Source organism: Pleurodeles waltl, chromosome 12 (genome assembly GCF_031143425.1).
Source record: "Pleurodeles waltl isolate 20211129_DDA chromosome 12, aPleWal1.hap1.20221129, whole genome shotgun sequence".
NCBI classification, from domain to species: Eukaryota; Metazoa; Chordata; class Amphibia; order Caudata; family Salamandridae; genus Pleurodeles; species Pleurodeles waltl.
Window position 1 is genome coordinate 78,345,980 of NC_090451.1, and position 12,026 is coordinate 78,358,005.

Sequence of the window (12,026 nt, forward strand, 5' to 3'; positions counted from 1 at the left end):
AGAACACTGCAGGGGCATCAGGTCGAAAAAACACAGGCACTTCAGGGGGAAAGGGAGGGGGAGTAATCAGCCGGAAGATGGTACTACGCCACTGCTCCTGGAGGGAGCAACATGCCCACAGCGATGTCCTGGAGAGTGCAAGGCCACAGTCTCTCAAGTGGGTGGTTTGCCCACAGCGATGTCCTGGGGAGTGCAAGGCCACAGTCTCTCAAGTGGGTGGTTTGCCCACTGTTTGGTCCTGGGGGGTGCAAGGTCACAGTCTCTCAAGTGGGTGGGTTACCCACTGCTTGGTCCTGGGGAGTGCAAAGCCATAGTCTCTCAAGTGGGTGGGTTGCCCACTGCTTGGTCCTGGGGAGTGCAAGCCACAGTCGCTCAAGTGGGTGTGTTGCCCACTGGTTCTGGAGGGGGCTTTGTGCCCAGTGTGCTTCATCCTGCCAAGGAGGGGGTGAGTGGATGCCTTCTTCCACTGGTCTTCTGGAGGGGGCCTTGTGCCCAGTGTGCTTCATCCTGCCAAGGATTGGGTTAGTGGATGCATCTCTCCTCAGGTTCTGGAGGGGGCTTTGTGCCCAGTGTGCTTCATCCTGCCAAGGATTGGGTGAGTGGATGCATCTCTCCACTGCTTCTGGAGGGGGCATGGTGCCCAGTGATGCTGCACCCGGGGTGTGGCAGTTCCTGTTCCCTCACCTGGGTGTCTGAGGGAACAGGTAGCATGATACTCCATGGAGGCCGAGCCACACTCCACCCTGCGGCGACTTAGACTGCAAATTGCTGGTAGTGCCAGTGCTGGTGGTGGTGCCTCATGTGGTGTGTGCAGGGTCCAGGATGTCTCCTCCAGCCTCGGACGGCTGCCCACTGGGGATGCTGCTGATGTCCAATGTAGTGGCACTGGCTGGGCACGTGGCGGTGCAAATGGCGGTGCAGGTGGCGGTGGCTGCGGCGGTATCTGCGGCAGAGATGCTGACGGTGCTGCCCGTGGTGCAGGTGTCTGTAGTAGTGGAGGGAGACACCAGGCCATCTCCAGCAGCCTCAGGGGATGATGCTGGTGACGGTGACTGTAGTTGTGGCAGCAGCGGTGCAGGGGGCGGTGCAGATGGCAGGGTAGGTGGCGGTGCAGGTGGCAGTCGTTGCGGCGGTGCCCACCGTGGTACAGGTTGCTGGCCTGTCAGGAGAAATGGTGGTCACCAGTCCCTCACCAGGAGACTCCGTCCCCTGAGGTGACTTGCCCTTTCTTTTGTGTCCCTTCCCCACCTTGGTAGTCGCTGCTGGGACCCTGGCACTGTCTTCTTTGGTTTTGGATTAGGCCTTGCTGGGTGTGTGGTGCGTCTTTTCCCTGCTGCATGCCGGCCCCTTCTTTACCTTGGCAGGTGGTGGAATCGGGTGGTCCTGAGCTTCGGTAGGTGGCACACTGGCAGCCATGACGGGTTCCCCCTTCGATCCTCTCGGACTTGCAGGGACCACAGCGGATGCCGATTTGGTGGCTGAGGTGCTGGGCTAGGATCTAGACATCCTGGCCCTAAAGGAAGGACGGCGGGGGGAAGGTGTAGGGAACAGGTCAATGTTAGCCAGGAAAAGTTTATTTGACACACTGGGATGGGAAGATGGAGGGGGTGTGGGAGTGAAGGAAGAGGAAGTGGTTGTAGGAGGTGTACGTCTGCTGAGTTTGGGTGGAGGTGCATGGGCTGGAGGCTGTTGTGAGGTGGATGGCTGTTGAGAGGGTGTGTGCCTGCGTTTGTGTACTTTGGGAGGAGGGCTCACAGACACACTAGTAGAGGACACAGGGGACCTGTGCATGGTTGTAGGGGTGGTGATTGCTCGTGAGGGGTGTGTTGTGATGGGCGTGCTGGTGATAGGGGCAGTGGCTGATGATGTAGTGCATGCAGGTGTGACTGGAGACGCTAATGGGAGGGAGGTGGATGAAGAGGAGGAGGGGGACACAGTGGAGGAAGTGGATGTTGGTATGTGTGCATGGGCATCGTGCTTGTGTGAGGGCCTGTGTGATAATGTGTGGTGCTTATGTTTTCCTGAGCCACTTCTGTGTGTTGATGTGTATGCATGCTGGTCTGAAGGTGTGCTTGGGATAGGCTGAGGTAGAGGGGATTGTGTCTGGGTAGTGGAAGTTGGAGGGGGGAGGCTGGACACAGGGACAATGACTGCCATCAGTGCTGAGGCCAGAGCCTGAAATGCTCTCTGTTGGGCCGCCACGCCAGAATGAATGCCCTCCAGGTATGCATTTGTTTGTTGCAAATGCCTCTCGACACCCTGGATGGCATTCAGAATGGTTGACTGCCCAACAGTGAGGGATCTCAGGAGGTAAATAGCCTCCTCACTGAGGGCAGCAGGGCTGACTGGGGCAGGGCCTGAGGCGCCTGGGGCGAAGGAGATGCCCACCCTCCTGGGTGAAGGGGCACGGGAAACACGCTGAGGGGCTGCTGGGAGGGCGGTGCAGGTAGGGGGGGTGGCGGCTGTACCTGTTGTTGGGGTGGGCACAGAGGTGTCTGCCACTGCCAGGGAGCTTCCATCAGAGGAGGAGTCACTGTCACTGGTATCCCCTCCTGTCCCTGTCATGGAGCTCCCCTCGCCCTCTGTCCCACTGGTGCTTTCACCCTCAGTGGATTCACCCTCATGGGCCATGTGGGATGCAACTCTCTCCGTCGCCGGTGCCTCTGCTCCTCCGCCAGATTATGCTAATGCACACAAGAACAGTGTGACAAAACAAGAAGGGGGGATAAACAGATGATGCACATGGCCAATGCCAGCAACACTACTACCATTGGTGTAAACAACACACACTGAGCTGCCCTATGCACTAAGCCATGCCCAACCACTCACTACAGTAGTCACCAGCCCATGGGGTACAATGCCTAACGCCAGCACCTGCACACCTGACACCCACAGTACCCTGCCCAGTAGTAGTTGGCCACTTGTACCATTGGGGTAGGGGTGCTTCATAGCCTACAGGGGGGTCATGGTGCGACGGGCACCCCTTCCACGTTGGGAGGCCAGCCCCAGCTGGGCCTCCGCCATCTTCTTGGTCTAGCGGCGCAGGTCCTCCCATCTCTTGCGGCAGTGGGTGCTTCGCCTGTGATAGACCCCCCAGGGTCCGCACCTCCTTGGTGATGGCACGCCAAATACCTTTCTTCTGGTGGGAGCTGACCTAGAGGGAAAAGACAGCAGTAAATGTAATTACTCACCCGTCCAGACCGTCATACTCATTGCCCACCAGTTCCCACCCATGCCATGACGCACATACACTGACCACCTCTCATGCAACATTCAGGCCAGGATGCCTCGGCCCCCCCTACATGTGGCTTACATACACAGCACTCCCTACATTCATGGCCCACGCATCATGCTCACAGTGTACTCACCTGTTTGTCTGGAGGACCCCATCCACCAGTTTCTCCAACTCCTACGCAGTGAAGGCAGGGGCCCTTTCCCCAGACACTCTAGCCATTGTCGCTTCCAGACTCAGGTCACAGCAGCACTTGCAGTGTAGGTCCTCTCCTGTTGATGGTCAGGTAGCAAATGAGTGAATAGCTAGAAAATGTCGGTGACGTCCGCGGCAGTGCGTACCATCACCGCCGGTGTACATCGCCATTGGCTCCTGGAACCCACAGGGCCCAATGATAACCAATGCGGAGTTGCGCGACGGTGTTTGACTGCCTACCGCAACACTGCACAACGCCAGTGCAGTTACCTCATTTCCCCTTGTCCCTCCTCACAGGTCAGGCAGATGCTATTTCAGGGGGCCACATGGCACCTAACTGCGTCACAGCACATATTGGCAGATATACTGACTCTAGATTACACATACTGCTTCTGTGACATTGATGCAAACACAGTTGTGCTATCTATGTGGGAAATGACCTTCTGCTCACCGTTCTCTTTCATAGGCTACAACCGCTGAGGAAGATGATGAGATGGCGGCATCCTCCGGTGTGCAGACCCCTGGTGGACCTGTTGACAATGGAGGACAGACACATTATAATCACATACAGACTTCATCGTGCCACAATCCAAGAACTGTGTGCCCAATTGGAGCCAGACCTGATTTCAGCTATCCGCCACCCCACCGGAATCCCCCCGCCGGTGCAGGTCCTGTCAGTGCTCCATTTCCTGGCAAGTGGGTCCTTTCAAACTAAAGTGGCCATGGCATCAGGAATGTCTCAGCCAATGTTCTCTAACGTGTTGACCAGAGTGTTGTCTTCCCTGCTGAAACACATGCGCAGCTACATCATGGCGGTGATTCTAACTGCGGCGGGCGGCGGTCGCCGCCCGCCATGCGGTTACCGCCAAATGACCGCACCGCGGTCACAAGACCGCGGCGGCCATTCTGGCTTTCCCGCTGTGCTGGCGGGCGACCGCCAAAAGGCCGCCCGCCAGCACAGCGGGAAAGACCCAGCAACGATGAAGCCGGCTCCGAATGGAGCCGGCGGAGTTGCTGGAGTGCGACGGGTGCAGTAGCACCGTCGCGAATTTCAGTGTCTGCTAGGCAGACACTGAAATTCCTTTTGGGGCCCTCTTACGGGGGCCCCTGCAGTGCCCATGCCATTGGCATGGGCACTGCAGGGGCCCCCAGGGGCCCCGCGGCACCCCCTACCGCCATCCTGTCTCCCGCCAGGAACAGGATGGCGGTAGGGGGTGTCAGAAACCCCATGGAGGATTCTCAAGGGCAGCGGAAAGTCGGCGGTACACCGCCGACTTTCCGTTTCTGGCCGCGGCTGAACCGCCGCGGTCAGAATGCCCAGCGGTGCACCGCCAGCCTGTTGGCGGTGCTACCGCGGTCATTCGCCCTGGCGGTTTTTACCGCCAGGGTTAGAATGACCCCCCATGTTCCCAAAGGTGGAGGATTTGGCCACAGCAAAAGCTGACTTCTATGCCCTTGGACATATCCCCAACATCATTGGTGCCATTGGTGGTACACATGTGGCATTTGTCCCTCCCCCGCAGAAATGAACAGGTCTACAGGAATAGAAAAAGCTATCATTCGATGAATATGCAAATGGTGTGTTTGGCGGACCAGTACATCTCCCGTGTGAATGCCAAATATCCTGGCTCTGTGCATGACGCCTATATTTTGAGAAATAGCAGCATCCCTTATGTGATGGCCCAACTCCAGAGACACCAGGTGTGGCTAATAGGTGAGGCCAAGGTCCCCACACAGTATATGTAGGTGTCTGGGTATGGGGTTGTCCCTAAGGGTTAGTGTGTGTCTCACTATTGTCCCTCGATATTTACAGGTGACTCTGGTTACCCCATCCTGTCATGGCTACTGACCCCAGTGAGGAAGCCAGGACAAGGGCAGAGAAACGTTACAATGAGGCACATGGGTGAACAAGGAGGATAACTGAGCGGACCCTCGGCCTCCTGAAGGCCAGGTTCCAGTGCCTCCATCTGAGAGGTGGATCCCTGTACTACTCACTGAAGAAGGTGTGCTAGATCATCGTGGCATGCTGTATGTTGCACAACCTGGCATTGAGACGCCAGGTGCCTTTCCTGCTGGAGGATGAGCCTGGTGATGGTATTGTGGCAGCGGTGGAGCCTGTGGAAAGTGAGGAAGAGGAGGCAGATGAAGAAGATGTGGACAACAGAACAAACATTATCCAGCAGTACTTCCAGTGACACACAGGTAAGTGACTGTAACTCCTCTCCACATTTCAGTATACTTTAGGACATTGCACATGGCATCCTCTTACTGTCTGTGTATGGCCACTGACTGTTCCCTTTGGGTTTCCTTTTTTCAGATCTGTGTACCCCATTCTGGCTTCTGCTATGTGTACTGCTGCCCACCAACTGTCATACATTGCTATAATTCAATGAACATGGACGTTGCAATGCTTTGAGAATGTTGTAAGAATACATCTTTCCAATCATTACACTGACTCCAGTATGGTTTATATTTCAATTATGTTTATTTTGTTTGCTAAATAGTATGGGGGTAGGGGCAAGGGGCTGGGGTGATGGTGGAGGACGGTCCACAGTAGAGTCCAGTCTCTTGGTATCACAGGTGCATTGTCCAATGGGGCATAAGAAGGGGAGTAATGGCAGTTTAAGGTGGACAGGGTGACAGAGTGGGACAGAAGGGTGACAATCAGGAGAGTCCTATTTCCTGGTGGGGGTCTTGGCATTGTTCTCTGTCTTCTGCCTGGATCACAGGGACTGTTTGCAGGGTGGTTCTCCTTCTGCAGGGGGTGGGGTGCTGGTGGCCTGTTGGTCCTGTGGTGGGGCCTCCTGTCCACTAGCGCCAGCAGAGGTGGAAAGCTGTTCATCGGCGTGGCTAGTGTCAGGGGCCCTTTGTTGTGCCACTGCCTCCATCATGGTCTTGCCCATGTCAGCCAGCACCCCTGCTGTGGTGACCAGGATGGTGTAGATGTTTTTTAGGTCATCCCTAATAAGTTTTTAATAGATTTTAGTTATGTCTTAATATGATTTTAGTTTGTTTTAGTCTAGAGCATTTTTAGCTTGGGTTCATTCACTTTCACTGGTGTCATCATTATGGCATCATACTTGTTCTGATAATGGGGAGGGTGTAGTGAATCCTATTTAGTTTTAATGGGAATCAGGATTTTAGCTTAGCCTTTGGCTTGCAGGCCTGTGCCCCGTCACCTAGTGTTTTTTAATCTACTTAGCTTGCTCTATTTTAGTACATTTATTTAATTATTTCTTCCAAGATGGCTGCCATGTTTGTAGTAAGGAAGATGTTTTAGTTTCACTTTATCAGTGCGCCTCTGTAAAGTTACACACTTAGAGGCAACCCAGTATTCCCCTAGGAACTGGTTACAGACAATGTCTCACTTAAAAATGCTCCTAGAGGAATTATTTAGATATAGGGGGTCATTCCGACCCCGGCGGTCGGGGTCGGCGGGAGCACCGCCAACAGGCTGGCGGTGCTCCGCAGGGCATTCTGACCGCGGCGGTATGGCCGCGGTCAGAACAGGAAAACCGGCGGTGTCCCGCCGGTTTTCCGCTGCCCTGAGGAATCCCCCATGGCGGCGCAGCTTGCTGCGCCGCCATGGGGGATTCCGACCCCCTCACCGCCATCCTGTTCCTGGCGGTTCCGACCGTCAGGAACAGGATGGCGGTGAGGGGTGTTGTGGGGCCCCTGGGGGCCCCTGCAGTGCCCATGCCAATGGCATGGGCACTGCAGGGGCCCCCATAAGAGGGCCCCACTTTGAATTTCAGTGTCTGCTTAGCAGACACTGAAATTTGCGACGGGTGCTACTGCACCCGTCGCACCCTTCCCACTCCGCCGGCTCCATTCGGAGCCGGCTTCCTCGTGGGAAGGGGTTTCCCGCTGGGCTGGCGGGCGGCCTTCTGGCGGTCGCCCGCCAGCCCAGCGGGAAAGCCAGAATGGCCTCTGCGGTCTTTCGACCGCGGAGCGGCCATATGCCGGTTCCCGCCAGGCGGGCGGCGACCGCCGCCCGCCGGCCTCAGAATGAGGCCCAAAGTGTACGTACATATGATTCAGTCTTCAATTAATGAATAAGACAACTCCGTACAGTTACAATTCAATATATTACTCAATAAGGATTCAGGAAGTTCAAAAAAATGTATAACAATTCCAACAAATGTCCATCTCATGAACAACAACACTATGTATAACCCCTCATATCATAAGATTGAATCCCAACGGAAGATCTAGGAAGGGGTTATACCCTCCTCATGAAACAGTCCTGCACAATAATTGCCTGGTTTTCAGTCCCAGTTCAAGTAACTTGCACCCTTCCCATGCACTGCTAATTGCCCCAGAAATTACAGCATTCATGACATCTTTGATAACATCAATGTAATATTTGCAGTAAAATATTAGATGAAAAAACTGTGCTTGGCGGGGGTGTGGGTTATAGTTACCTTAGGGCACAAGTTATAGTTACTTGAGATAACTCTAACTATAACAGGTGAATTTTTATGGTTTTGTATGTTAAAAATGTGACCTTAACTGTAAAGTCCCTGTAACCTTTAGTTTTCTCAGTGAATTTCTATGATTTTTAAAATTCTATTTCCTAATTATATCGGCCATGTAACCTTTGTTTTTTTCCCATGTTTCGTGCCATTGTTTGCATCCATTTCTGGCGCAAGCGCTCACTCAAAACAAGAGCATTATGAACAACAGCCTTTCTATTGTTCCTGTTCATTCCTGGTAATTTTTTAAGCAAATAACAGCATTCACAGTCACTTTTTACTGCAAATTGTGCCTAATTATGCCAACTAGTATAAATGCGGAATTTCGATTAACAAGCATAACATGAAATTCTCGAATCTTCACCCTGGACTAGTTACCAATTTTTAAATATACCAGTCATTTATTTATGTTTTGCTGTTCTGAAAGAGTCAAGAGCTGATAAGGGAAATTGTATTTGTGTAAACTTTGCAGCATTGTTTATAAACATGACAATGATACCTCTGGTTGCTTTTGTAACCATTTTAAAACGATTTAGACAGCTCTCAAATACTTTTTAAGGGAATTCTTAATGAGTTTGCTAGTTTAAGATTTTATTTCGAAAGCGGAATACAAACGTATTTCACTGCTTGTCACAGATTTTTACTGGCAGGGAGATAAAAGTACTGGCCACGTGCCGACCCTGGAGCTCGTGGCCCCGAGCAGGTCAGGCCTGGTTTGAACATTTCTGTCATCTGATTTTGGGTCCAAGGCGGGCACTGCATCCATTTATCTGCTCATAACTATACCCAGGGCCACTGGAATTATGCAGCTGTGGCATGTTTTCCATAATTATGGATCTGCCGAATCTGCCATATAATCCCGCACCTGCTACCTAATCTGCAGATTTCAACAAAAAATTGTTTCTAGCTCAAATGGTTCAAGTTTGCAAAGGTCGAATGATCTTCTTTCTGTTGCTTATTGCTATATTTGAGTGGTAAACCGGTGCTATTGAGGTGCAACCTATGACCAGACAGTATTAACAAGCATAAAAATAAGAAAATAATGAAGTTATGCCATCGCAGAAAGTGCTGCAATACACCTCATAACTTGGCTTTCCTTGCGTCCTAATTTTGTCTACACTGCCTAGTAATTTGGCCTTCCCCTGCCGCATAATTCTAGTGGCACTCAGTATACAACACTACCAACGTTTTATTTAACACTGCTTTTGAATTTCGCATGAAAAAAATGAGAAACAGTTGTCAAATTTTAAGTAATAAAGTAACAAATGTTTCAGCAGATGTCATGGGCCACCAGCCTCTGTGAGGTCACTTCTTTTCTCAATTTCGTGGGAAATGTAGTGGCTGAGGCCCAAGCACTCTTACATGTTGTATGGTTATTTCTCTCAGATGATGATGGAATATAAGAAAACATTATGCATGACCATCAATTCACCTCAATTCAAGGAGTTGTGAAATTAAATCACACACCGCTTGATCGCTGATGATATCATTCAGTTACTCTGCATTCCAATTCTGTAGGTTGGAATTGGAAATAACACACCTTCAACCATTGTGAGTCACAAAACTCACAAAACCTAGAAATATTTGTGTGTTTTTTTTTCCCACACAAATATTTCTAGGTTTTACCACCTACCATCTGTGCTTGAGCCAGAATTACTTCGGGTCATTTAAGGAAAGCCTAAGTATCCTATCGCTTCCTCCATGGCCACCAAGACCAAGGGCAGAAAAGGAAGTGCATGTGGTCCCAAAGGGTGAGTCGGGCAGGAGCTTCCACCCATGGTTAACCCTAGTAGGCGTCAATGAAAAAGTTCATTTGAAGGTGGGGTAAAACACATCAGGCCACTTTTTACCTTCTCAAGGCAACCGGACCCTGCACAGACCTTGGTTTTAACTTTATGTCCTCTAGAAACTGTTTTAGGAGAACTGTTCTTCTGAAGAATGATGCATCCATACTGTGTTTACCGCCTTTACAAATTTTTGTGACTGTATCACAGGACCATAAAACACAATTTCTCCAGTATATGCATTTTAAAACTCTTGGTCCTCTCCTCCAAGTAGTTGTTGTTTGACTCAATATTGTGCCGTTCCATCCTGGGGCTGCCTATTGCTTCATGATTATTCTTTTGTTGAAGCGGTCTTCTAAAATGGACACAGCGCTCACGATGGAGGGATAAAGCCTTTCTAAGAAACCTCCACTACACGTGTGGTCGATGTCACTAAAGGTGCAGCCTAATGCATGTGAAATTGAACCCTGCAAGCAGCAAGATATTATATAGCACCATTGTTAAGGGGTATAGGCAGTCAGTGGAATTATTACATTTTGCAGAGTTTTTTGAAGAACCTATGGATTTTCTACACTTGCCACATAAACCACTAAATGTTGTTTCTATTTCAGAAGCCCCACCTCGGCCTATCATGCAAGACTCCTCGGGTACAGGGATTGTGATGTCATCCTTGAACGGGCGATACATTTTGGCATTACAGGATTTGAGAACCTCGTCGTCATGATTTTCCCCAACTATGTAGAGGCTGTGCAGCACAACCACAACTAGTAGCTCACAGTAAAACAACAGCAGGGTATTTGTCAAGAGCTGGTCTCGAAAAATGCATTCTTCTTTTCCTGGCACTAAGATAAGCCCTGGAGCTCAACTTCGCCTGATCTCCCTTCTGGTTGATTAGGAACAAACACTAGAGTGAGAACACACAATTGAGCAACTGGGAATACTAGTTTGATAAAAAAATCTGTAGCAGATGATAAAAAACTTTGAGAGCTGCCAAGCAAACTAAGCAGGGAAACAAAAGCATGGTTTACATTTTCAGCCTCACAGGAAAATCCACCAGAGCGAGCAACAACTTGACAAACTTGTGATACACTGAGCAGTACCCAGTATATCCTTAAATAGGTAAAGGGCACACAAAGCGAGGCAATGGCCAAGGAAGGTATCACCATGCATCTTTGATTCGGCAAAGTATCCACAAAATGGACTCCCAAGCTAAAACCAGGATTGCAGCAAAACCTCAAACTGTGTATGACTCAGGATTGGGCTCTCAGTAGGTCACTATTCTGGTGCATACTATACTGCTCCCAAGTTGCAAACACACTGAGTTCACCGCCTACCCTAAAACCAGCCACAACTGCGTCAACGCTCACCCTGGCGTCTTGTCTCTCCTTTGGGTGTAGAAACTGCCCCTCTTGATAAAGATGCCTTCCCAGTTCTGTATGCCGATAGTGGGCGATTCCAGCATCCATCACATGCCCACAGAAATGTAGGTGAGCAAAAACTCTTACAGAACGTAATCTTAATTATATGTTACTTTATGCCACTCAAACCCAAGCTGCTAGCTAGTGAGGTAACTAATTTCCTTATTAATGCTGTCATCACTTGGGAAAAGGTGAGCCCCATGGACAGAAACTGCTATTATGATGTCTGAAGACTCAGATACTGAATAGGAAGCCCAATCCTATATTTTCCCCTTATATATTACCCCACTCCTTTATTAAGACAACAGAAAGAATATTTTTGCCAGCAGGTTGGGTGGCAGAGACTCTTATGACTAGAAGGGGCTCCTTGACACACATATAAGACACAATTATCTGTCAAAACAAAGAGTGAAAGGAGTTAAATCATCAGATTAGAAGGAAAAGCATGTAACAATACTGATACAAGATACAAAGGCTTACCCAGTGGGCTGCGGAGTCTCACTGTAACCAGCCCCAAGACAAACCAGGAAACTTGCCTGAGGTCTAAATATGGACAAGCTCCACCAGAACGAGGTGGCTGAGCTATGCTGAATTTTCAAAACAGGACTAGAGGAGCATAGCCATGGGACAACAAGTACTGTAGATACTACGCCTCTCTGAACCCAGGTTGATTCTTCGGTCAACACTCTCAGGACCCACTGAACTAATCCTGGGGGGACCCTTCTCCTCATCTGAGAACTCCATCTGTGCAGCACCTAACCTTACCTTGCTCACAGATGCATCCCAGTAGGCAGACAGTACCACCAGAGTCAATATTGTGATGTGGCCCCTTTGTCCCCTGGGGTCTGACTTTAGTTCCCCTCCCAAGGAAAACTCTAACTACAAGGATAACAACTAACAGAGGCCACTGACAGCTGTCAGT